Source organism: Anser anser (genome assembly GCF_964211835.1).
Source record: "Anser anser genome assembly, chromosome: 7".
NCBI lineage: Eukaryota > Metazoa > Chordata > Aves > Anseriformes > Anatidae > Anser > Anser anser.
In genome coordinates this window covers 30,931,856-30,957,361 of record NC_139727.1, presented here as the reverse complement: position 1 = coordinate 30,957,361, position 25,506 = coordinate 30,931,856, and the positions used below count along the sequence as shown (strand labels likewise).

Sequence of the window (25,506 nt, the reverse complement as noted above, 5' to 3'; positions counted from 1 at the left end):
CTGTCTGTGTGATTAATTGCAAGGTTGTTTTAGCTGAAACACGCATTGCAAAGGATTTATAAAAAGAACTGGAATTCAGCTCACACGGAGACACTTTCTATTGCTCTCACGCAGGAGGACCGGATTGCATCCGTACAGCAGGCTGCCGGACAGCTGCTGCTGCAAAACTGAAAAATGCTCTGGCTGTGGGGTGCCGTGGGCCTGATTTCTGCAAGGTTCCTCCTAACAATGCAGTCCCAGCATGGTTAGCTACACAGCGCGTATTCCTCAAAAGGAATTTTCTATTTTTGTTTCCTTCCTCCAGCAGGGGATTCCCTCTAAATTAACTGCAGGAGAAAACTTGCTACAGAATCGGAGGCAGAGGAGGAGGAGAGTGCTGAGGTCAAGCCTTTCGAGTCGGAAGGGTTATTGCTCACCAGCTAGTGTTTTGTCCACCGCTTCCCTGGAGAAAATAAGCTGCAGACCTGTAGAAAGTTGTGTTGGATTGCTAGAATTTAAACTTGAAATACTCTCACTCAGCTGTCCCTCTTCCACTGGACATGGTGGGCGAGGCCAGCACAAAAAGGCAGCGAGGGGAATCACAAGTCAAACAAGTTCATGGGAGAAACGAGCCTCACAATTTTAGCAGTAAGGACGCCAAATCTCTGGAACAACCTACCAAAGGAAGTGGTGGAGCTTCCCTCTCTTGATGTCTTCAAGCCAAGAAATGCTGTAGTCAAGTACAAGTTGTGGGGTTTGGCCTGGGAATAACTGGACCGGGTAGTCATACCTTAAAGGCCATGAAACCGCATACACGATCCAAAGGCGCAGGGATCACATGGGAGTCCCATGTTCAGGCACACTGGCAACTCACTGCATTGTACCTACAAATAACCCGTGTTTTTAATAGTTTAGACTTGCCCTTTTATTACTGTGAAATGAGTAGGCGGAAGGAGCACATCCTTTAATGGGGAAGATGCTGTGCTCCCTTGGGAACACAGCTCCTTCGTGGGTATAGCTATGTAAAAGCTGACAAGGACATCCTCCTGCGTACTTGCAGCACCAGTTGTAAGCTAGCTGAATATTTTTAGGATAAACTCGAAAGATGTCATCAAAGCAGCCGATTCTTGAAAGGCCAAGTGCAAAAGGAAGGTGTACGGGAACACTCGGCGCCTGCGCTGAACCCACACAAAGACCCGAGCGTTTACAAAGGAGAAATGGAGAAGGGGGAGCAGAGCTGCCTGGTGGGGCTGGGTGCTGGGGGGCGGCAGTGACCCTCCACCTCCTGCTCCCCCACCTCCCTGCACCCGGTGGAGCAGCAGGGTGCTTCTGCCAGCCCTGCCCACGTCTCCAGCCCTCCTGGTGGGAATGGGGGTCCCACGGGCACAGGGTGGGACTTTTCAAGCAGTGGAAAGTGCCACGGAGAGCCAGAGATGACAGGATAAGAAAAGCAGGGTGTCATCATGTGCCTGATCCTGCAATCATGCTCTCAGACAGCAATTCCTACCGCTTTCATCAGGGTCTCCGGCGGGAGGAGGAACGCCGGATCTGGCCCGGCGTGTGCGATGCTATCAGCGGTTCATTGTCACGGAGCTGGGAATTACTGCCAGCGCGTTAACACCCCTGGCCACCCACGCTTTTATTCCACCCCACCACACACGCACAGAGCCGCCCCTCGCTGCTACACCTGGCACAAATCACCAGGCCACAGAGCCTGGCGCAGGGCCCCCTGCCCTGGGCACCCCCTTGCCATCCGAGAGGGGTCGGCCAGCAGGCAGAGCAGCCAGGCTGCCCCCCATTTTTTTGATTTCAGGCATGATGCAACCCCGCAGTGAGGTGAGGGTGCAGGATTTCATCACACGCCTGCTCAGCCCCACGCTTTCTGCCCCTCAGCCCCAAGGGAGCAGCGTGCCCGAAACACCAGCGGCAGCAGGCCTGGCAGCGCCCGACACCCGCAGCTCTCAGGGCTGTGCAGGCCTGGGCTCGGATCCTTGTGTTTTTTTTTGACAACACAGGCCTGGAAAGACGCTGCGTGCCCCTCTGTCACTGGGGACCTCCAGCCCCCATCACCTCCCCGGTCTGCTCCTATCTCCCGTGAGAAAACGCTCGCCACACGTTAATCCACCTTCGCCTTCTCCCCTTGCTCTCCCCCGCGGCAGACTCCCTCCTGGATCTGATAAGAGCCTCACCCTCATTACAGCAATTAATTAGCTGGAGCAGCACAGCCCCGAAGATCCCCAAACCTAGTAGGCCTGATGTTCCCTGTCAGTAATTCCTGTATCAGGAGTCAGGCTTTGCTGGGACCTGGGTTTTGCTGTAGCGTGTGATTGTCCACTGCTGGCGTCCTCCCCTGCCCGCTGGTCCTCCAGGGACGTATCTAGAAACGAGCTTTGGGCCCCTCCGCACTGCACTGGTGTCTCTCCAGAAGAGCCTTTAAAGCAGTGAGGACAGCCTGCGCACCTCCCTGAGGGTCTGGCCGCCTGCTTGTCCCAATTTCATAAAGAACTGAGAAAATCAGGGGAGCGAAAGCAGAGATGAGTCAACACTTGCGGAATAGGACCCAGGGGAGGCGAGCTGGGGAGCTGGCGCTGAGAGGAGGCACGGCCGGGTGGGCGAGGGCCGGGGAGAAAGGGCAGGGCGAGGAGCGGGCTGGCAGGGGCCGAGCCTCTCACCTGGAGGCTGCTGGATGGAGATGGACTGAGGAGAGGTGGGCACAGCCCGGGCTGCTGGGGCTGGGAGGGTGCAGGCAGCCAACAGAAGCTGGAAACAAGGAGCGAGAGCACGGGCTGCCTCTCGACCTCGGCATCCGAAGTGGAGAGCACAGCAAAGCCAACAAGCTTCTCTGATGGGTCTTTTGTTGTTTTTTTTTCTGGCACCCCAAAACGATGGGAAGAGAGAACAGCCCTGGGGCTTTCACAACTCAAAGACCAACGCAAAGCGCAGCGGTGCTGCAATGGCCTCGTGGCCAGAGAATCAGCGAGGCCTTGTCTGCTTGCAAGGGTTTGGGTGAATGAAGGGGGGAACATCGGGTGCCAATGTGGGGGACCCCTGGGCGGGGGCCATGTCGCTGCCTTCCCCCTGCTCCCCAGATCCCATGGGAAGCCTAATTCAGGCCAGAACCAAGCTAGATGATGCCAGGTCCTTCCTCCCCATCCCAACCTCCTCCGCTTCTCCTCGCGGTGGGAGCTTCGCCCCTTTCTCTGCTCTTATGTGACCCCCACGTGTGTCCCCAGGTTGGGCCGCGTCGCCGGCAAGCTGCAAGCACCCAGCCCAGGCCCCGTGGCTCTAATTGGCAACAGATGAAGCCAGACTACTTCCTGAGAGACAAGAGTTTTAACAATCCCTAAAGCCTCTTAGGCAGCAGCAATATCCTAAATGGGAGCTTTATTCTCCCCACCGCTCAACAGAGCCTGCATTCAGATATGAAATGCTGAAATTCTCACTCGGGAGCCCTGTTTGGCTCTGGGAACCCCCCCCGCAGGCCCAGGGTGTCTGCAGAAATAATGTCACAGGGATGAGCCACAGGGCATGGGGGGGGGGACAGGACAACCCCAAGCAGAGAGCTGCCGGTGTGACTCGGAGGTCCCACCACACCTGATCCTCCCTGACCACGAGGACCCGGCCGTGCAGGGGGGGCTGGCCCCTTCCTCAGCATCCCTGCTCCCAGGGCCTGTGCCCAAATCCCCAAAGGGGCGGCCATCGGTGAGCCAGGACGTTTTGCTGTCTAGGAAGTCAGACACTTCCCTAAAACTGCAGAACAAGTAGCAAGGCAACGCAGCCCACCTGCCACCGACGGGGCAGCAGGAACGACGCTGGCTTCACTGCAGCCTCCCTGTGCCATGCCACACATCTCCCCCACCCCCAGCCAGCCCACACAGCCCCTGCCACTGCAGGGCATGCCGGTGGCTGCCAGGGCTTCCCGTGAGCTCCTGAGATCCTCGTGAGCTCCTCACATCTTGCTGACCCCGGCGGTGGCCGGCAGCCAGCTGCCAGCACCGAATCCGGCTCCGGCCTCGCAGCGAAGCCAGCGCGGCCTTACCGCCGCGGGAGTTAAAAGGAAAGGGGGAAAAAAAATAATAATGAAAAAGCCGCCTGGCCAGTCTAACTGCATTTGGTTGATCTGATTTCAGGCGTCTGCTAAGACACAGCATGCTTATTTATCGTAATCAGCTTAGCGCACAAGGACAGCGTTAACTAGGCTTTACTGGATTAAAACCTGCCAACTAATTCCTAGCGCCTCACCGGCCAGCGCGAGTGGGCTGAGCCCCCGTGCTTTGTTCAAACCATGTTAGCTGGCGTCAGGTGGAGGGGAGCACCTGGGGAAGGTGGAAGGCTACAAAGGCCCTATTGATCCGCGAGCATTACCAGCAGTCTCGCAGAGAAAAGGTTCAGGAAACGAAGGGGCTCTCAGCCCCAGCGCGGACAGGTTAACTCAGAGCAGAGCCCTCAAAGCACCGAGCACCGACTGCGCCCGGACAAGTTCCCTCTCACTCCAGCTGCTCGCAGCTCTTTCTGAAATCACCAGCAACAGGGCTTAACGCCGGTTGCAAAATCCAAGCTAAACAGGAATCCGCAGATAAAACACGTTGTTAAACCGGACTGGAGGTGCTAATACAGATGGATATATTGAGAGGCTGGGGGATAACGCAATGTTTATGTTAGAAGTCCCAAGGAGCAAATGTTAACCACGGTGGAGCCACATCAGATAACACTGGAGTGAGCAGGAAAATGGAATTTCACCTAAACCTACAGAATAAAATGTAATAATGAAGTTATGCTCGCCAAAATAAATAAATAAGATTTCCCACAGAGGAGTAAGGCTGGAAACCTCAGTGTCCAGGAGAACACCCCAGGGCAAGCCCAAGTCCCTCTGGCACCTAGACCATGGGGTATCACACATGCTGCAGCCACTCAGCTAAGACTAGTCCTTCTGGAGTCCCCATAAAGCACAAGGCATGGATCGAACTATTTAAGGTGCTCTAAAGGTGATTGCTCTATACGGAATTGCTCCACATTACAACAAACTTCTGCTGGTCATTTACCAAAAGATCACTTGAGACAAGTTTCTTACTAGGACCTGCCATATCTACGTCAATCCTAAGTGCTACAAACACTTGCTTATCCAACAGCCCAACACATGCGAAGCTGGATGCCTTCCTGCCATTGAACCCACATGTATTATCTCCTCCATCCTTCTCGGGGAAGCAGTGGCCAGACCATGAAGGGGAAGAGGCTGAGTTGCTCAGAGTCGTGCTGAAGCCTTGTTCAACCTTCTCACCATCCCACCTCCACATGTGCGCTGCTCTGGGGTCCTGGGAGCCTGTATTTAACCACGAGACCCCAGTGACCCAGCTGGCAGGGCCAGGCCCAGTTTTCCACCACGTGCGAGGTGCTCTCCCAGCCCAGCTCCTGCGGTCCTGCAGGCAGCCTCAAGGCGGCTGCTTTGATGAGAGACACATGCAAACCACGTCCCCTGCAGGCTTCGACATGAGAAGGGAACCAGAGCCCCGGTGTAGTCTCTTTACATGGCAACCCCACGCTGGGGGACAAGGGGAAGTAGTTGACTGGGGTGTTTGCATAGCGCAGATACTGGTGCACTGCTGCATTTCACAACCCAGTGCAGGCAGAGCCAGGAGCCAGCCGTAAGCTTCCCCTCCCTCCAGCTGAGCCTCCACCTCCTAAAATCGGGGCTGAGCTTTGATTTCCCAGCAACGCCCACACCTTTGCGTGGAGGCAGGTGCTGGTGCTCACCGGGTGGACAGGAGCTGCTGCAGCTGCGCTGGTTCGGCCGCGGCTCCTGCCCACACCCCGTAACGCAATGCCTGCTGGCTTCCCCCGCGGGCCCGCTCCCTGCGCTGCAGAACCCCCAGATCCCAGAAGGGAGAAGCGGGTACAGATGGGCTAGAGCAAAACGGCCAAAAAGTAGGCCCAGGAATCACTGAACCACTGCAAGGACCTGCAAGGTGACCCAAGGTTTCCCCACCAACGTTCCTGTTCAGCCAGCTCAGTTCTTCCGTCGGTCAGCGCGGCTTCTCTCGGCGTGGACACACCCCAGAAGGAGGTGTAGGAAGTAGGAGATGGGAGGATCACAGCCAGGCACTAAGCCTTCACATTGCACCAGCTCCATCAGCCCAAACTGGCAGGTTGCACATTCCAGGCCGAGTTCTTGGCAGCGGTTGCAGGGGGCCACCTCCAGCACCCAGCATTTATCTCCCAGCTCCCTGCCGGGGCCGGGCTCCATTCGGTGGGCCTCTGTCCCGGCAGATAAAGGACACGCTTCGCTGCTGCCTCCTCATTTGCACACCAGAAACGTGCAGGGGTAAAGCCTCCAACTGCTGCCTCTGCTGGGGCAGGGAGGGATGGGGAGGCCTGCCCTCTCCCTCCAGCTGGTTAGGACACATGGTCTTCTCCTCTCCTTGTATCTCATTTTCCCTACCTGTGCAGAGGGGCAGGGATGCTCAGAGCACAAGCCTCTTGGCATTGCAAAATGCTTCTTGTGCAAAGCCCAAGCACGGTGTAGGAGCGTTTATTGCACCTTGGAAGCAGTGCATGGTACCAGACGCTTAAAGCACAAGAACCACCTGTGGACTTTTGGTACTGGGGCACAGTAAAGTCACACCCCAAGACTGGGCTCCTGCATGCACTGGTCCTACAGAGGTGTGGGAAGGATTCATCACCTAGACATGCACCAGGCTGAGGATTGTTATGATTAATCTTTCCCTGATGTGGAAGTATTAAGGGACTGCAGCCTTTGGCCAGACTGGCAGGAAGCCATATACTGGGTAAACAGACCCAAAAGACCATTTCTGTCTCAAGGTGTTTATAACCTGGGATGCTCTGCAGAAATCCTATACGCAGCAGTGGAGAATCCAAGAAGACGGCGTAGGAGTTAAACGTGAACATAGAAAATATTCTGGGCTATTGCCAAGCTGACTTTGCATACCATTGCAAAGAATTTGTGGGTGATAAAGCTAATGGTAGTTTGTAATGCCTGTGTAGGATGCATCCAGCATCCTTCCCAAGCTGGGGCGGCGCAGTCCAGGATTCCCAGTGCATTCACAATACGAAGCTCTACTTCACCCTCCAGCAAAGCCTGGTTAGCATCCACCTCTCGCAGAACATGCTCAGCCAGCTCTGCCCTCGCACGGCGGCTGTGTGACCCCTGTCCCCAGCAGCCCACGACGAGCACGCAGCCACCCTTCCCACCCAGGAGCTACCTCGGGGCGCTTGGACAGCACAGTGGTGCTCATTTAACAGCCAGCTGCTTCCCACCAGCCCCAGCACAGTGAAAATACCGAGCCAGCCCTGCACAGGGAAGCAGAGAGAACTGAGCGCCCCTCAGCCCACACACCGCAGCAGGAGGACGAGAGGTGTCCTGCACGGCCTTGCCAGCCCCTGTTGACGCCACCACTACTTGAGCCACACGGATAAAACAGGGATGCCAGAAATCAGCACATACAGCAGTGAAAATGCAGATGGAAAGCTTTCTTCATCTGCAGCATCTTCTGGGGTTGTTACAGTGCTAGGCATAGCAGGGCTCCGTTGTTGTTAGGTTCCTCTTGGTGTACTCTCTTAAAAACAATCCCTTAATTGCATCCTAAATTGGAAAGTAGACAGGAGGGGTTCAAAATAGGAAAATCCAAACCACTTCTGCTTCTCAGTTGCAGAGAAACTCTTGAAACCCTCTTTGGGCTCTAAAAAGCTGACCGACCCAGCTGGTGCGCTGCCCACCCCTCACACCAGCCTCTCGCTCACGTGGCAGCGCAGGTGGCCGGGCTCCCATCCCTCCTCCTGCACACAGCTTCTCGGCATCGAGCAGCCCAGCCTAAAACCCAGTCAGTCACTCCATCACTACGGGGAGCTTTGTGTTTATTTATTTATTTCACTAGGCAGTGATTCATGAGAATAGTTCTGTTACCTGGTGCATAATATTTGCAGAGGGTGGACTGGCTGTCAGAGCAGGGCTTCGCTCCTCAATCTGCTTTCAGCTTAGTATAAAATTTATCTGCTAATGAGCAAGCTACTTTTTAACCTCTCCTTTGTTTATCTACTTATTTATTTTTGATGGTTTAGATCATCTTGCACTATCTGCTTCTCTATAATGGGGCTGGGCTGTGGTCTGCGGAAACTGCTTTCCCTTTTCAAAGGCAAAGTGGAATCGGGACCACAAATTAACGCCCCTCCCTTCTTAAAAGGTCATAAAGCTTCTTAGTTCTGCTCCTTGGTGAGCTGGGTGCTGTTTGCTGTAAAAAAAAAATAAAAAAAAACATAAAATGAGCACAGGCAGAGGATAGATAGGTGAAAGGGTACTAAAAATCAGTGAAGTGGCTTTTAATAGCTAAGAATTAGCTTGGGAGGGCTGTGTAAGATCGCTTGTCCCCTATGCAACGGACCAAACCTCTCCTGAGCAGAGATTTTAGCAGTGCTCCAAACATCCTCTCTTCAGAGGAAGCCCTGTTCATTAATATCCTAAAGGGCATAAAAGCCTTTTGCTTGTCTTTCGGTGGGGTGGAGAGCAGAAGTTGTTTCAGTTGTATAAGCAGGATCCCAAGATAGCTGTTTTTTCCATAAGGAAATACGCAAGCTCAAAGCTTTTATTTTTAATCCAGAAGGAGCCTAAGACTATATAACACCATGGAAGATGAGAACAGCCACCCTGAGGAGAACAGAGGTCCCTCCAGCCCAGTGTCCTGCCTCCAACAGCTGCCCACAGGCAATACTTGAGGGAACATGTGGGGCTACACAGGGGGACATCTAACAGCCCTTGGTAGATCTTCTTGAAGTTGTCTCACCAGTTTGTACCCGCTGGCCTCCAGGACCAGACCAGGTTTCCACAGCTCAGGCACAGGTTCTGTGAAAAAGCCCCTCTTTTTTTTGCCTTGAACTTGCTCCTTGGCAATACCGCCAGCACCCCCGCTGCACAAGGAGCCAGAAGCACCCAGTCCCAGCGCACCTCTTCCAGAGCTCTCACAGCACCTTCTCCCATCTCTGTCGCTGGTCTGGGCTGCAGAGGCCTGGTCCATGCGGGACCTGCTCCATAACCACCCACAGAGGGATCCAACCATTTATCCCCACCTTTTTGTTTTGCCTCTTTTCACCACTTCTTTACCCAGGAGAGGTGGTTTTCCCTCATCCCCTACATGGGGTTGAGAGGTGCTGTGGCTGGCAAGGGGAGCAGCTGCTCTGGGCTGCAGGAGCCAGCTAACAACTGGTGAAGAGGTAAAAGAGCAAGGGCAGAGGAGCTCTCTTCAGCTGCTGCCTTCAGTAGGAACTGAAACAGGTCAATACAGAGAAACTAATGAAAAATCCCACCCTTCATTAACATTTGCTTATGATATTGGCTCATCCTGAGTCATGACATAACTCTACCTGGTAACCCACATATTGTACACAGGTTACGTTTGCACTGCAATCAAAGAAATAATCGGTGAGATGTTTGCTGCAACCAGACATTATATAATAGCTGTGGCTAGTCTTACTGGCTACATGGGTCCAATAATTTAATATTTTCATGCTGATAACATAAGAGCAACAGGAAACAGGCAAGCAAAAAAAAACCCACAGAAATCCTGTCAACAAAATCCTTTCCAAATAAAGTTGCACTGATGCTGCTCTTCTACCTCAACACCTCCTCCTGGGTATCTCAGTCAGGAACCCAGAGCACGTGCTGGGAGCATCTCTGACCAGACTTCAAAAGCATTGAAGGGCAGAGAGGCAAAGCAGGCTGTCCAGTCAGGGCTTGTAAAGCACTTTCCAGATTAAGAAACAAATACAGAAATTTTAAGTTTGGGTTAAGCTCATCGAAGGGCTCCATTATTAGGTTGGGATTCATCTTCTGCTTGTTTGCTTGATGTTTATGAGTTTGGCTTTCTCCAGTTCTCCAAGCTCCTAAGCAGAGGTACCTCAGAGACTGACTTATCCCATCTTAAGAGAGCAGCTAAGAGGATAAGGTGGGCTGGCTTTTATAGCCGCTTCCCTCCTTTAACTACAGGAGGAATTAAACCACTAGTTTACACCTCGCGATTGGGTGATTAATGTTAGGTGAGGAGAATCTCATCGCTAGGTGCCCACATCTGTGTCTTAGGTGTGAGTTGAGTACCGGGAACTTCTGGTAGCGGGACTTTGGTTTTAATATGATTTTGGAAATGTTCCTGTAACTGTGTCTTAACCTTGTTTGTGGCAAAAGGCAGGAAGCAGCAGAGCGATGTTCCCTCCCAACTCTGCCCGGGAACTGCTGCTGTGTGTTTCAGCCCGTGGTGTGAGCTCCTGACGCCTCGGGATGCTCGAGCACCACCAGGCCTCGGGTCTCAGAGTGTCTCCGCAGGCCTCAGCCCGAGTCCTTCTGCAAGCAGGGAAGAGTTGTGCATTTTGGGGCCTCCTCCGCCTCAGTTTGGGTATCCCCAGCAATGGCCAAACACCTCCAGGCCCATGTTGCAGCATCCGACCACCTGTGTTGTATGAAACACCTACACCTGCTGGGGGGGCTGCCTGACACATGGTAACTCTTGGGCCCGACACATGAGATCACTTCATGTCCCTCTGTTTAAAAACCTAATGATTTCAGGGCTGAGACACATGCTATTCGAAAACTGCTGGGCAGACTAAAACCTTCACATTGCATCTTTTGCCCACCCAAGTGTCCTGAGAAAACACTCTGCCTGCTAACTACGGGCACACACAGGAGCACTGGGCTTGGTTTTGCTGTGTTATCACAACGCTGTACCTGGCAGGGCGAGCCGAGGGGTCAGGGCTGCGGCTCAGTAAACAGGAATGAAACTGGGAAATCTCGAAGACAACTGTAGAGAGGAGTTTTTCCACTCAAAGTTGGATCTATTATTGTAATGAGCGTTGCATCCTGCGACAGGAAGGTGGAAAAATAACAGGAAGGATTCCAAGGAGAAGAGGACAAACCTGCAGTCAGAGAGAGCTGGGCAAAGAAAGTCTTTGCAAGCTCATCAGCTTTGACTGAAAAATGGTTTTCAGCTCACCCTGCGTAATGAGATTTGTGTGCTGTTCAGAGCAATCATTAGATAAGGCAGTTAACTGGCTCTGTTATGTATTATGCTACAGGTGCAAGGTCTGGCATCCCACATAATTGATGCATAGATCTACATTTAGTTTATCATCATTTTTTACATCAGCTTTCTAAACGAAAAGAAGAGCCTTGTGGTTGCCCTGGGCTGGGCTGCGAAGCCAGAGTCACTTGGCTTTGGTGCTGATCCCTCGGCCAGGGGACGGGCTGGGGGCTGGCCAGCCTGCAGAAAGGGCTCGTGGCTCACACAGCTGGGCAGTGCTGTGCCCAGCTGCAATGAGCCGGGTCCAGTATTCAGGAGAAGAAAACAAGCCCAGCACTAGGAAACAGATACGGACTGCCTACTAGCTAACCCTCTGAGGGTATGTGGGGCACCTTCCCCTAGTGGTCCCTGGACTCTCCTCAGCCTTGTGGCCCCCCATAGCCACACCCAAGAGTATCCTGAGGAAGACTGGGGATAGAAGCCTTTAAGAGAGCCATGCCCTTGGGGCTTATTTGGACAAGTGCACCCCAGGAGCTGTTTTACAGCAACCCAGGACCTTGCCCATGCTGGCATTGCTCGCTGCATCCCCGCTTGCTGCATCCCACACACAGAGGGAGGCATCCCCCTCCATGCAGCCTGCCACCCCAGCTGTGCCTTGCTTTGCCCAACGATGCCTGTGTTGCCTTGTGCCCGCAGCACAGGCCAGCCCCGGCTCGGGGCGGTGTGTCACAGCGTCCCACTGACCGTGGCTCACCTGCCCTGGCAGAGTGACCCACACCGCTCCCGTCTGTAAGTCGTGCAGCCCAACGCAATCCCCAACCCGTAATTAACGCCGCTGCCGGGTGGGGCGTGGGGTGGAACTGCCGGGAGAGTGAAGAAAACCAGGACACTGAAACCAGGCTGGTGCCCTTCAGCACCACGGGTCCCTGCGAGCAGTGGGTGGCCAAACGGAGCTGGGCAGCTGCTGGCGGGGAGTTCCCCTTCCTCTTCCAAAGGGATCCCCCTTTTTGCTCTGCATGTGTGCAAGAAATAAGGCACAAGGTGGTTTTTTTTTTTCACTTGCATCACCCGTCCGCCTTTAAGGCAGCATTTTTATGCTCCCTTTAGAAAGGAGAGAATGAGAACTCTGGTCCTGTACCGGCACTCTCGGTGTTGGAAGAAGGTGACACCACGCAGGCACTGCCCTGCCAGGCTGAGAGCAAATGCTCATTTCCATTTTCACGGCAGAGAAGGGCTCTCTCAAAGCAGCATTAGACACAGCACCAGGCATATATTAAACGGCTTTAATTGAGTTCATCTTCTGCAGAGAGGCCTGAAGGAGCCTCTCATTTCCTCTGTAAATAATCACGGGGAGTTTGCCGAGGTCTCACCAGGCTGCGCATGGCTGTGGCTCCAGCCACCCCTGTGTTTCCATCCCGGAGCACTCAGGAGGGATCATTTAGCATGATGGCATTTGCAAAGACAAAGCCCTGCTTCCTGTTGCAGTGGCACATTCAGAAAGTGTTTGACTTACGGGAGGAAGGGGAAGGAGACCTGCTGCTCTCTGCCCTCCGCAGCTGCGCAGCTGGGCTGCGACGGGACAGGGCTGTGGCTTCTGCGATGGACCAGGCTCACCTTAACTCTGCTCATTTCCCTTAACTCTGCTCACTTCCCAGTCCCTTGCAGAAGCTGGGGAGAAGAGAGCACTCAGGTGTTCAGTTTGTAGATGCGCTGACATTTAAAACAGGTTCTCCACTGATTCTGTAGAGCTTATTTTCCCCTTGTCAAATTAGAAAAAAAATAAAAATAAAAAAGTGGGAAAAAAAACTCATCACTGTAAAGAAGCAAAGTTTACCTTTTCCGCCTTGCCAAGAAATCAGATACAAATGAGTTGGGATGCGGCTTTGCTGCCAGTTAAGTGTGGCAGCAGATGCCACGCACAGCAGAATCTGGCTTTGGTTCACGGGCTATCATGTCACCTGTCTTCAACTTCCTCTGCTATGTTGGAACCACTGCAGCTTCGCGAGCGGCAGAGTAACATATGCAGGACCTTGTGTAGGTGCTGGTCTAAAATCAGTGGAGGTTTGTTGGTGCTGCTGCTCCTCGGGCAATAATGGAAGCTGTTGTTGGCAGTGGAGCAGCTTGCTTCATCTTCAAAAGCCACGTTTCAGGAGTGCCAAAATGCAGGGGATCGGTGAGGCATGGCAGAGTGTAAATTCAGTCTTGAGACCCTGTGAAGAACAGCAGCCAGAGAAGTCCAGGGGAAATGACTGAGCTGTGGGATGTGTTAGTGGTGCTCAGTTTGTGTTTGTGTGCATCGAACTGTCCCCTTCAAATCCAACACCATGATGGCCCAGGAGAGTTTGGATATATACTAAGGGGCATACGTTTCCCAAGTTATCGAGTCTTTCCTGTTTGCAACTTGTCTTCTTGCAAAAGAGAAATCATTTCTAGATTACCTATGAAATTAGTTGTTGTCCTATTGCTGCTCCAGAAATAAAGTAATCGTGGAGTAAAGCAAGAGTCCTGAGCAGCAGGTTTGAGAGCCTGGAGCAGAAGTCAAAACAAAATATCAGTGGAAGGATTCTCTTTAAAACAAGGGCACTGATTTTGCTCCCTGGGGAAAAGTATTCCTCTGTAATAATAATAAAAAAAATACTGCTTACATTTTTATGGCTTCTGCAAAGCTGACTCACCTCTGATACCTACGTGATAGAGTAGAAATGTAATTTCCCATCCTGAATGAGGCTTCACCCCAGACATTCCCAAAGCGTTTGGTTATTTTTTTGTGCAGGCTCTGAAGGGTGGTGGTGAAAGGCTGGAGCCTGACCTGGCAGCACTTCTGGAGAGCCAGCCATGGACACCAGCAGCTGAGAACCACACTGCGCATTTTGGACACATTAGATACACTGAACCATTAAAACCCAGCACGTTGCTTTCTTAGGCACCTGCTCCCGTTCCTGTACTCTTTTCCATAGTGTAAGGCAAGTGTGAGGCCAGAAAATTTGGAGGACAGCTAACCTGACCCATTTGGAGTTCTCTGAATTCCTCCACCAGGCTCATTTTGAAATCCAAACTGTGTTGGTTACATCTAGCACTGATGATGCAAGTGATAAGTTGCCACTTTGAGCAACCTACAAGTTTTGCTAGAAGATCTAGCAAATTGCCAGATGCTGTCCTGGACGGGGCCTTTGTTTTTTTTGTTTGTTTGTTTTTTTGTTTGTTTGTTTTTTTTTTTAATGTTGTCTGAGGATACCAGACCAGTGTTTACATAGGGAAAATGTCACATTAGCACAACAGTGCTCCATTCACACATTATGGGCCAGGCTAGCTGGACCAGGACCAGGTCACACAGAAACAGCCCACCCTGTGGCCCTGTGAGATTTTCCCCAGGAACAACCATCCCGTTCCAAGGGCGTGCAGATTTCTGCGAGGGCTGGGGCTTCCTCACCAGCACTGGGCAAAATTCTGCATGGAAACCTTCCTCCCAGGCAGGGAACTGCAAGTGAGCTGGGGGGAGACGGTGGTTTCTGAAGCAGGGTGTTGTACCTGTGTCAGGGACAGGCTGTTCCAAGGGCAGCCAACCTGTCCGGCCTTACTTAAAAATGTACCCAGGGCCATAGCCAGGCATCCTGTCTCTGACAGCAGCCACTGACAGATGCCTAAGGAAGATATAAACCCCAGGAAAGCCTGCAGTGACACTTCCCCAGAAATACCAGACACTTCCTGACCCAAAGATAGTGCCTCTGCGTTTAATAGCTCTCAGTGGATTTTTCATTCGGCACTGTGTGCAAGACAAGTTGTGTGGAGAAAAGCATCTTCTATTGCTTGGTCTGAAAAATGCTACCTGATATTTTCATCCGATTCTCCTTAATATAACAACTGCTCCCTCTTTGCCATTCTTGTGCCACCCAGAAGTGACAGAGCTGTGTCACACACCCCTCTGGTGTGACAGGTCCTGGCACCCCTTCCCAGCCGGTCAGACTTTCCTACGCCTCTTCGTACAGAAGCTGCTCTGAGCAGTCTCTGCCTTTGCCAGTTCGGCTCTAAACCAACAGGTAAGCCAACCAAAACCTTCACCAAGCCAAGAGCCACCTGGTGTATCTCAGCCGTGAGGAGGGAGATGGCTCCAGGAGTGGTTCGGGCCCAAGACGACAGCAGCTTCTTTGGTTGTGTTACAAGCCAGGATGGCACCGACCAGCCTCCTATTGGCAATCTTACAAAAGAATTGGGCTTAAATATAGAAGGGAGTGAGCAGCTGGGCCAGGAGAAATGCTTCTCCTCCTTCTGTGCTCTCAGATCTGGTAAACTCTGGAGGAGACGTCCCAAGGAAGCCAAGGAGAGACCGTGGCTGACCTTGCCTTGCACCAGGCCCACAAAGCAGGAGGGGATACGCTATAGACCAGTGCTTCCCAAACCAGTTTTGGTAAGGCTGGGCACAGCAAGGTCTGTGTAACCACATATCCCACTGAATATTGAGAATGTTTGTCTATGATGACTACAAATGAGGTCTCTGATACAGAAGCTCATGAAGGTCAAGCTCTAAAAAAAATCTACCAATTTTCTACAATAGAAAATGAAGGAGATGGACGAAGTCACCAATGTCTGGAATCACAGACGGCCCCAAGCATCCCCCAGAAGAAAAGAGCCCTGTCTGTCATAAGCCAGGCAATAGGTGATCCAGATGCAGGCAACCATCTTTTGTTTCTTCTGACTTTAAAAACATTGAGTCAGGTTTCAAATCAGCATAACTTCTTGCCATCTCTTTTTGTAGTGAGTGGAGATACAATCACTCAGCACCAGAACAATGACACAGAAACCTGCAGCAATCGTATGTGTAATAACAAATTGATACTGGAGCTGCCTCCTACAAAAGCTGTCTGCTGTTAGTCATTTCTCCATCCACCTCCTGTGATCAGCCCCAGCTCTGCTACCCCTTCCATAGCTCCTTTCCCTGGCATGTCCCGGACATGGCCTCAAAACATCCATCTGTGCTCTCAGGAAGCTGCAGAACCAGGGCAAAGCATGTCTTGTTGCTGAGCCCGCTCTGTGTGCACGTGTTATTTTTAAACCATCGTGCAAAAGGATGCAGTTCCATCAGCCAGGGCGTGTTGGAGCTTCTTCGAGACAAGGCTTTGCATTTCAAAAGGCAGAAAATGTGGCATGTGCTACTGCTGTTGCTGTGGCAATACCCTTGCGTAGCGTGTGCTGTAGCATCAAGTCACACGATAAATAAACACACAGCTACAACACAAATTAAACTAGCCCAGAGCAGCTTTTATTTAGATGGTGGAAATTTTCTTAAATTAAATGTTTTCTTTCAATATTGCTATGCGGAGGCAGAGTATGCTTGTTGAAGCTGCGATTGACTTAGCTGCTCTCTCTGCTGCTCTGCAGGGCTGGATCACCATCTGGACCATCTAGACCCAGAAGAACCAGGCTTCTGCTTGCACTAGCATGAAGGAACTGACTTAGTTCCCATGCTTGTGCTCTTGTGGCACTAGACTCTGGCAACCCTCTGTGGTGTTGGGACTCAACAGGTGGCACACACAGCATCACACCACACCGCTAAATATATGTGCTCAGTGCTCGTGGACTTACCTCGACCCTTCCCTCCCAGAACAGGACACCCATGGTTCTTCTCTCTGCAGCAGCTCTTTGAACTCCCATTTCATTTCACCATGAAGTGTCTGAGGTCACCAGACACATCCAACCCCAAGGCGGCCAGCAACTGCTTACCTTTAGGATATGCCAGTCTTGCTTTGCATGTATCAGATGAGACCCTCAATAAATCTCCCTGGCAAGACCACCCCATCACAGAGGCACTTCCTAAAGTCCAGGGACTGAGCAGGAAGGAGGATGTTGCACCAGTAAGGAAGGCGAATTCTCTTCCACGGGGAGAAAGCAATGGGGTCGAGATCCTTACACTCCTTATACTTCCTTCCCTAAGCTCACAAATGGCACTGGTTTCCTCTCACAGCATCACTGGTCTCCCACCAGCCCTGCTCTTCCTCCTCTGAAATACTCCCATGCTATCTCTAAACAGCCATCTTATCCTGAATGGCATCCAAAACCTTTTTCCTTTCCTTCCCTTCCCTTCCTTTCCTTTCCACTTCCCATCAGCCTCTTCATTTCAGCCCCCGTCTCTTCATTACTTTTGCATTTGCTCTGCCTAGCACAGGGATTTTCAAGGATGCCACACAGCACAAGATGTGTCTTTGCAGCAAGTGAAATCCCCAAGGCACATCTGGGTGTCACAGCTACACAAGCAGGTGCCATGGATAATGCAACAACAACCCATTAAGTCACTCACCCACAGGTGTGTGTGTGCATTGCTTTGCATCCTTGCTTTGTATTTTACAGGCAAAAAGACAAACAGGCTCTTCTTTACTAATACTTCCTAAAAAGAGTCCTAAACAACAGCCTCAGCCTGCCTCCTTCCTGCTAGCACAGGCATTAGATCATCAGCCTCGTCCTGCCAATAATTGTGAACTGCCCACAACCCCCTGCTGAAACAGGTTGGAGAGCTTCAGGACCTAAATCCTCCTCTGGGGTTTTGAACAAGTTTCACAAGACGGTTCAAAGATTCAGCAGCTGGAACAGTGATACGATGTCATGCGTTGCAGATGAAGTGCTAATACTTGTCCATAATGGATTTGCTGGGATATATTTCATGTTTCCTCCACCTGTTCCCTCTCTCTGGTGGAATCCTTGCTTCCCTGGGGTTTTGCCTTCATAACTTAGGATGTCTGCTTGCGAGGAAGCAGAGCTGACAGTGCCTGTGGTTGACCTCATTCCTTTGTACCTTACGCTGAAACCTCATGTCATCCCAGAAGAGAGCAGGGATACTGGGTCAGCTTTCCCTGTCGACGGTGATAAGTACCCACAGCAATGCACAAGCTGGTCCCCTGTATGGAAGCTATCCCACACGCATTTCCCAATCATCATGGGAAAAACAGCACAGGCACCACCAGGAACAGGAGATGCTCCGAGGCACTGACCGTACACCTTCTGTGGCAAGTGTCAGACGCCCCGGGAGCACTTCGGCAGTGACTCATGCCTTGGAAAGGTCAGGCGCAGCAGAGGGCATCTGCCCCATCACCTCCTGACACCGGAGCTAGGCAGGTCTCGGGGCAGGACGCGTGGTCTGGGGAGAAAGAAAACAGGCACAGCCTCCTTTAAGACTGTTATGCCAACTAGCTAATTAATAGTTAGTTGATTGCACTCTTAAAAGAAGTACAGTTAAAGGAGGACACGCAGCGTATATCGTCTTTGCCTTAAAAGATGGTTGTAAACAAATGTACATACTACACAAAGCAGGACTTGGCTTGCCACGTTATGTAATTACTCGGACCAGCTGGCAGGAAGAAATCATAACCAACATCGAGCTCGGGCTCCACTGCCCAGATAGGATTTCTCTTTTCAGCCCCGCGTGCTCAGTCCTGGTCCTGGCGTTTTGTCTACATACTCAAAGTGATGTGACTTTCCTGCCAAGCGTATAAGGACCTCCTAGAAGTTTACAGTTAGGAGGAGAGAAGAAGAATGGTCTGCACTGCAGACAGCTTGAGGGGGCAGGGGATGAAAGTTTAAATAAAAGGTTAAATGCTAAGAGCTCAGGACACCTGAGTCCTCTTTCCTGCTTGGGCCGCAAATCTCCTGAGCAAGCTTGGTTTCTGGCCTCAGTGGGTTCTTTTTATTGTTGTTTGTTGCTTTGTTTTTTTATGTAAGAACACACACAAAAAAAATCTGATACTTTGTCCAAATTATCCACGTACCGCTAAAAACTATATGGGATCCGATATCCTTAGATTAACTCCAGTGACAGGCTGGTACTTTAAACCATATGTAGGGACTTAAGGCCATATTTAAAACAAACAAACAAACAAAAAAACAGCGAAGGCATGTAACTGATGTGACAAAGTGCGTCTGTGGTCAAGCAGAGATTTAGCTCCATGCATCTAGCTAACGCACAACTTACTACTGAAAAGATCTGTCTGTGCCTTCGTTTCCTAAGTATCAAACAGGGGAGAAAGGACTCCACATCTCGCAGGCATGAGGCAAAGCCAACCACGACAGGTTATCCACTGTTCAGGTTCTGCGGTGATGCATAAAGGACCGGGGACTGGTAGCACTATCAAGAATCACAAATCGGTGGTTAAAATTACTGTTAAAATCAAAATAAACCACATTACAAGGAGGGACAACCCTCTTCAAAGCTCAGTGGCGTAAAAGCCTGGATTGCCATGATGGCTGCGACAGAAACGTTTTGGGGCCTGCTCATTACGGCAACCAGCAGTGAAATGAAAGCCAAGATTGCTCCTACCTTAGAGGGAGGGCCTGTGAACTTCAGGTCACTTAGTCCGACCTCCTGTAAGGTATGAGCTTTGATATTTCACCAGTGTTTCCTCTCAAGCCTCATAGCTTGAGCTTGGCTAAAGCGCAGCCTCCAGAAAGTCTCAGCCTGGTGGGCCAAGGGAGGACCTGCCACCGGTGCCAAAGGCCAGGCCCCTCCGTGCGAGCGAGGGCCACCACACTTGTCATGGGCGGAGGAGGCGATGGCCTCCGCTTTCAGAGGAAGCTGCCTGCCGCGTTTGTCAGCCCTGCTCGCCTCAGCGCCTCCGCTGCCTTTGTCACGGCCACGTCAGGGCAGGCCATCAGGCGGACGTGTGGGGCCTCCCGAGCGCGCAGCCCACAGCACCAGGAGCACGGCAGGAGCAGAGAGCGCACCACACACCTCAGGTCCCGTGGCTTTGGTGAGGGCAGGGTACAGTAGGTGGCACATTGCCGCGGCACGAACAGAAAGCGAGAGCCAGGCTGCACAGCACGGCTGATGTCACGACTTACCAACACGGAGTTCAAGGAATCCCCCTCGCTCGCCGCGGCAGGAACAGAAAGCGAGAGCCAGGCTGCGCAGCGTGGCTGATGTCACGACTTTCCAACAGGGAATCCCCCTCGCTCACCCCGGCAGTGTCCCCCTTGCCAGTTCCTTCCCCTGCTTCTTCCCCCATCCCCAAATTGCTTCCTCTGCTGCAGCCAGCGTAAGCAGTGGTGGGGCCAGGCTCTGGAGCTGCTCAGGCTTTGCGCACACAAAACCTAGCCAAACCCAAGCCACAACCTGTTTTTTTTTTTAGCAGGGCTATTTTCAACCCCAACGGCACACAGAAAATGAAACGACACGTCATGGTGGAGCCGATCCCACAGCCTGCTGCAGCCGATAGCGGGAAAGGCTCTTCCTCCCCCTGGTCTTGCTCATCCCTGTCTGCATCCCCGGCTCCAGGATGAAGTGTCCATTGCTTCCCTTGTGTTGGCTTTGGGGCTTGTAAGACTCCCTTCAGCTCACTCATCTAGCAGATAACGATCTCTCTTAACTTGCTAGGTGGGTTTATTTGTTATTGTTTTTTTGGTCTTTTTTATTATTTATTTATTTCTGGGAAGCTGTGTGTACCTGCGTTAAACCAACCTTTGTAACCTCCCAAAAATCCTTCCAGTGATTGCACTGACGGGGGTCACAGCAGAGGCCACCACAGCACGCAGCAGCAGATGGGCAGGAAGGGGAGCAGGGCTCGGGGCCAGGGGACCCTCTCACACCAGCTTCATCTCCCAAAGGAAACGGGGTCGAACAGTGGCCTGGATGCAGCACGAGCTGTAATGATCCCAGCTGAGCTTTTGTTTTCTGCAGCAAATGAGATGTGCTTCACTCTTAACAACAGAAGGAAAAACAGCCAGACCTAGAAAAAGCACAGACAATATAGCAAAGCAAGGTGATTTCTATTAAAAAAAAAAAAAAAACAAAAAAAAAACTTAAATTTGTGCTCAAATATGTGCATTTAGGTGCTGCATGTGGCATGCCTGGTAAGTCAGTGATTCTCTAGTGACCTTTGCCAACCTTCAAATTTTCCATGGGGTCAGCATCTCTCTGCACGAAGCCAATGGGTCTGTCAGCTAAACAATTTAATTAGGCTCCATCAACCAGTTGTGAAGACCACAGCTCAGAAACAATTGTAAAAGGTAGGCAGCAAGTCACTCTGAAAAAAAAAACGTAGCTTTTTTATTTTTTAAAACTGCCACAGAGTGAGGTTAATGGGGAAAAGGCTTGGAAATCTTAATGCTTGGGAGCAGAGTTGAAAAAATGGCCAGGATGATCCACAGAGAGACTTGCAATGCTGTGAGGAAAGGGGACCTGCATTTTTCACAGTTCTCAGTGCAGCAGTAAAATACAGAGGTTTTTAGAAATGTAAAGGATAAAGTTCATGACACGTCAGTGCAATAACTGACAAGGCTCGGTGCTTTTTGCAGCTTGCTCCATCAGCAAGAGGAGTTTTGCACACACGGAGCTGGGATTTGTGCCCTGGCCATTTTGCACAGGGGAAGCACCAGCTGCCCTGATTTTCCTGTGGCAGCTCCATCGCCTACAAATAACGCGTGGCCCAGCTGGGTGGCCAGAGCAATTATGTCTCCCAGTTGTCTGATTTTCCCTCTGGGTTATTTCTGAGCTGGAAAGCCAAAAATACACAGCCCCTGCAATACGTTCACATGGTTGCCACATTTCTGCTCGCCCCAGCAGAGCACGTGGTGTGTACCTGTGTTGGAGCACCATTAGTGGGATGGCCTGGGCATGCGACCACCCCATGGGTACCGCGCTGGGATGCCCGCCAGTGCACGCTGCAATCTGCTGTAGGTGCTCCTGGGTGTTTGGGTCCTGCAAGAAAAGCTGTAATTAGCTGTCTAGACAAAAACCCTAACTTCCCGCAGGGTCTTGAAATTTGATTCTTATGTTGGCTTCTTTTGTACTGCAAGAGTCCACGTGCCCACCTCCCCCAAACACCACAATGCTTTTTCTGTTATAAAATTGAAACGCCCCTGCAAAACCCTGACGTTATCTTGCTTTAACCTCATCGATAATTGTTGACTAATTAAAAAATCAACCTGAAGAATGTTGAGTGCTCCTTTCTCTGTCCTCTTCCTCCTGTTTACACAACACATTGATAAAATCATTAGTAGTCATTTAACATCTGATTTGCATGTTTGTTGTTGCTGTTGCTGTAATATTTTTGCCTTTTAAAATTCCAGAACTTGGCTTTTCAAGAGTGGCGGAGGTTGTGTGGGAGAGAAGTTTGCATCCTTGCCAGGGCCCCAAGGATATGTTTTATATCTGGACTGCTTCAAGATATATATCTGGACACCATCAAGACTCATGTTGCAGCTACCACCATTTCTACTTTGTTGTTGCATACAACCTTCTATTTTTATTATCATGTATGACCTTAGTTGAGCAATATCACTCTAAAGCAGAGAGTGCTTTCTTTCTTTTCCTACTGGAAAACTGCACTTAGTAATTTTACTGCAAAGGTCTTTCCTGCACTTGAAATCTGTGAACTGGGACCACATTTCTTACCTGACCCAGAATTTCACTGTGTGGCCAATAACAAAATAAGAGGAGAGGATATAGGACTCAAACACTGTGACTCTGAGGAGCTCCTGTTTGCTCTTTATTCCAGGTGCCTGGATGGTGCAGTGGCCTACTTGCCAGAGACATAGCCTGATCATCTGATGACACAATGGGTTTTATTTCATATAGTGATACCAATTATTTTCAAGCTCTGTGACAGACCTTGCTGATCCAACCACAACCCAGAGAGGAGAGGAACACTTGGAAGGGAACTGCATCACAGAAAAGCTGCACAAACTCCAGAAAGCCCCTCAGGAACCTTACTGAAAGTCCTCTAAAAGCCTGGTACAAGCAGAGACCCTTCCCAGGAATCCCTTCAGGACAGCAATCTTTCTTAGGAGGATTACACTAAACCACTTACTCAGCTATACCAGACTTCGTGGTACAGCACTGTGCCAGTCCTCACCCAGGAGATAAACACCTCCTGGAACGGGAAGCCGGTGCGATGTGAGTACTCTGTGTGTAATCAAATCTGCAGTAAAACAATACTGCCAATGCCTTTTAAGTCCTGTTATAGATCAATCTTGCAGCTGCTTCTCAAGCAGAGATGTTAACTCAGGTGACTGGCTTGCATCTGAACAAGACACAGACGCCCACGGAAGACCAGCTCAAGAGCTCTCTGAAACAAATCCAGCTGCACGGCCAGCATTCACAGCAGAGGTCCTCTGCCGCTGTCACTTCTTGGCACATGACAGGCTGAAAGGTCCCAGCTATGCTATCGCAAGCAGCGTTACCCTGACAATGTGGAGATCCCATCCCTTTTCATCGTAGTGGGGTCTAGTCGTTTTCAGCCAAGCCTGAAAAATCTCACCCTTCATTTTATTATTCAAAACATTTTCAGTTTTGTGGAGGAGGGTTTGCTGATATTTCAGAAAGGAGAAGACAACTGCTTCGTGATCTTGTAACTAGGGAGCAAATGAGAGCTCGTCACCAAATGGGAAAGGATTGTGAGGGAGTTGCACACTTCCCACCTAACTGCTGTGTTTTTTGCATTACAATCCAGTAACTCAAACAAGGCTTCTGCCACAGATCTTGTATCACCCTCATATCTTGTGATAATAAGGTGTTTTCCAGAAAACTCATCTTCTTGGGAGTCAGAGCAATATCTAAGATCCTCATGAGCTAATAGCAAGAGTAAAAGCATAGGCTTCGAGTTCACAGGACTGAAAAATGTAGGTAGGCAGCAGGAAGACTCAGAATTCAGAAACACGCCACCCATCAAAAAACACCCATCTTGAAATTTTGGCTTTTTGTTGTTGCTTTTAGAGGGCGTAGCCATGGGCTTTTTATTGCTTGGGCTCCATCCCCCATCACAGTGAGCAGTGTTACAACGAGTAGTAATTGACTTCCCTGCACACTGCCTTGAGAAAGAAAACGGGTGATTGTCCCATTGGGGGAAATTAGCCTCTAAAGGTAATGCTTCCAGTTCCTTACATTGTAAGGCCAGGCGCAACCACAGAACCAAGCAGCTGTTCTGGTCAAGCTACACTTGAGGTGTGTGGGTGGCAGCAGAGCAGAGAGCCCGCTCGCTTCTTAGGTTAACGTCAGAGCTTTGCCTGAGCAGCAGTCACAGGCTCTTTCTCAGGCAGCTGCACCTCCTTTGGAGAAATCCTTCCCAACTCTGAACCTTGTTACTTGCAGCATGCTCCGTTTTGCTTTGCAGTGCCTCCAAAAGCTGAGTGTCCAGAAAAGAGCTGTCGGAAATAGGCACTGGAATCTGGGCCCTCCATCCAGCATTTACACTGTTTTCTGTTAGAAAACAGGGCTTCAGAAGACCAACAGGGTGCCTAAAATATTTATATTTGAAGCAACAGAAATGAAATAAAAACCCCAGTTGTAGATAGTTCTTTGTCAAGTTCACTATCAGTGCTGAATATGCTCTTTTCTAGGGAGTTATTTTTGTCTCATGGAAAATTTAAGAGAAGAAACATGAGGCCTGTTAAATAAAGCTTTTCTATCCAATTGTGAAATTGTCTGTGATTTCTTCTAGTGATGTAAAGCCATGCTGGACTGGTTCCAAACTCCATTATAAGGAGACAATTGTTAACACTCACCTTGGAAGTAATTCATATTATCTAAGAGTTTAATTGTAAAATGCATGAAATGATAATACGCTAAACTTAAGGGTACTTCATTTGCTGCTGAAAGCTGGTAATAGGATAGGGTTTGTGTCACCTTATCGATCTCTGTTTACATAATAACACTGAGTAGACAAGCTCAAGGAAAGGACCACATTTCCTTTGATAAGTGCTGTGCCAACTACTTCCCAACAGCCTGACAACAGGGAGGAAGGGAATGGAGTTGCTCCCTTTGATTCAGAGGTGTAGGTTGTGCAAAGGTCTCCTTTTCATTTAAGATAGAAGGTTTGCAGGCTATATCCTCCCCTTTGATATTCTCCCTCGAGGGAGAGCGCCCATCTGAGCAGAGAAGACCAGGGTTCCGTCTTCTCCTTAGCCCTGGCCACATGCCCCTCCAGCTGGCATTGCTCTGTCTCTCCAGAAACGAAGCACATAGGAAATTAATTATTTTTTTCCTCATAACATTACTTCTTTGCCAGCCCAGTTTCCCAAACCGCCTCACTTTCCAGCCTCACCAATGCTATTGTTGGCTCCAAGGAGGGAAGAGCACTAGAGCAGCCTTGGCATACCTCTGCCTGAAGATGATGCGAAGCTGGTGTCTCATTGCTGAGTCTGTGAAGGCTGTGCCCATGTTGGGTACTCAGACACCCCAGGATGGAGATGAGGAGCTCCTCAGGAGGAAGGACCGCATTGCCTTGCATGCACGGGTGAGCCAAGCACACAAATCAGATGCCAGTGTTGCTCCAGCTAGCAAACAGTGGGGAGAGAGCTGGTCAGTCACTTCTAACTGAGCAGTGGGGGATGTAAGAAAAAACTGCAGGGGAAGTCCATTCATTCGCACACATGCATTCTCTCTCTCCCTCCCCTCCCTCTCCCGAGAAAGTAAATGCCACATCTTTTGTATTTCTTAAAATATCCCTTGTTAACGTAATGAGGCCATTGACAGTAACCTCAAGTCAGCATCTGATGGTGATTCTGACAACTCAGCAGCATCCTCGCTGCTCCA

General features: G+C 50.6%; 1 long non-coding RNA gene across 1 annotated transcript in view; it reads right to left on the bottom strand.

Annotated features, from left to right (window-relative positions):
• Window positions 1-2,301: 2,301 nt before the first annotated feature.
• The window catches only part of LOC310902153, a 37,593-nt gene continuing 14,388 nt past the window's right edge, over window positions 2,302-25,506 (bottom strand). The window contains exons 9-16 of the long non-coding RNA XR_014586520.1: window positions 25,070-25,247; window positions 21,554-21,672; window positions 20,434-20,701; window positions 18,952-19,104; window positions 9,600-18,120; window positions 9,349-9,385; window positions 9,120-9,250; window positions 2,302-8,222 (exon numbers count right to left, since the gene is read on the bottom strand). This is a non-coding gene — a long non-coding RNA (uncharacterized lncRNA). The remainder of the gene's footprint in view (window positions 8,223-9,119; window positions 9,251-9,348; window positions 9,386-9,599; window positions 18,121-18,951; window positions 19,105-20,433; window positions 20,702-21,553; window positions 21,673-25,069; window positions 25,248-25,506) is intronic.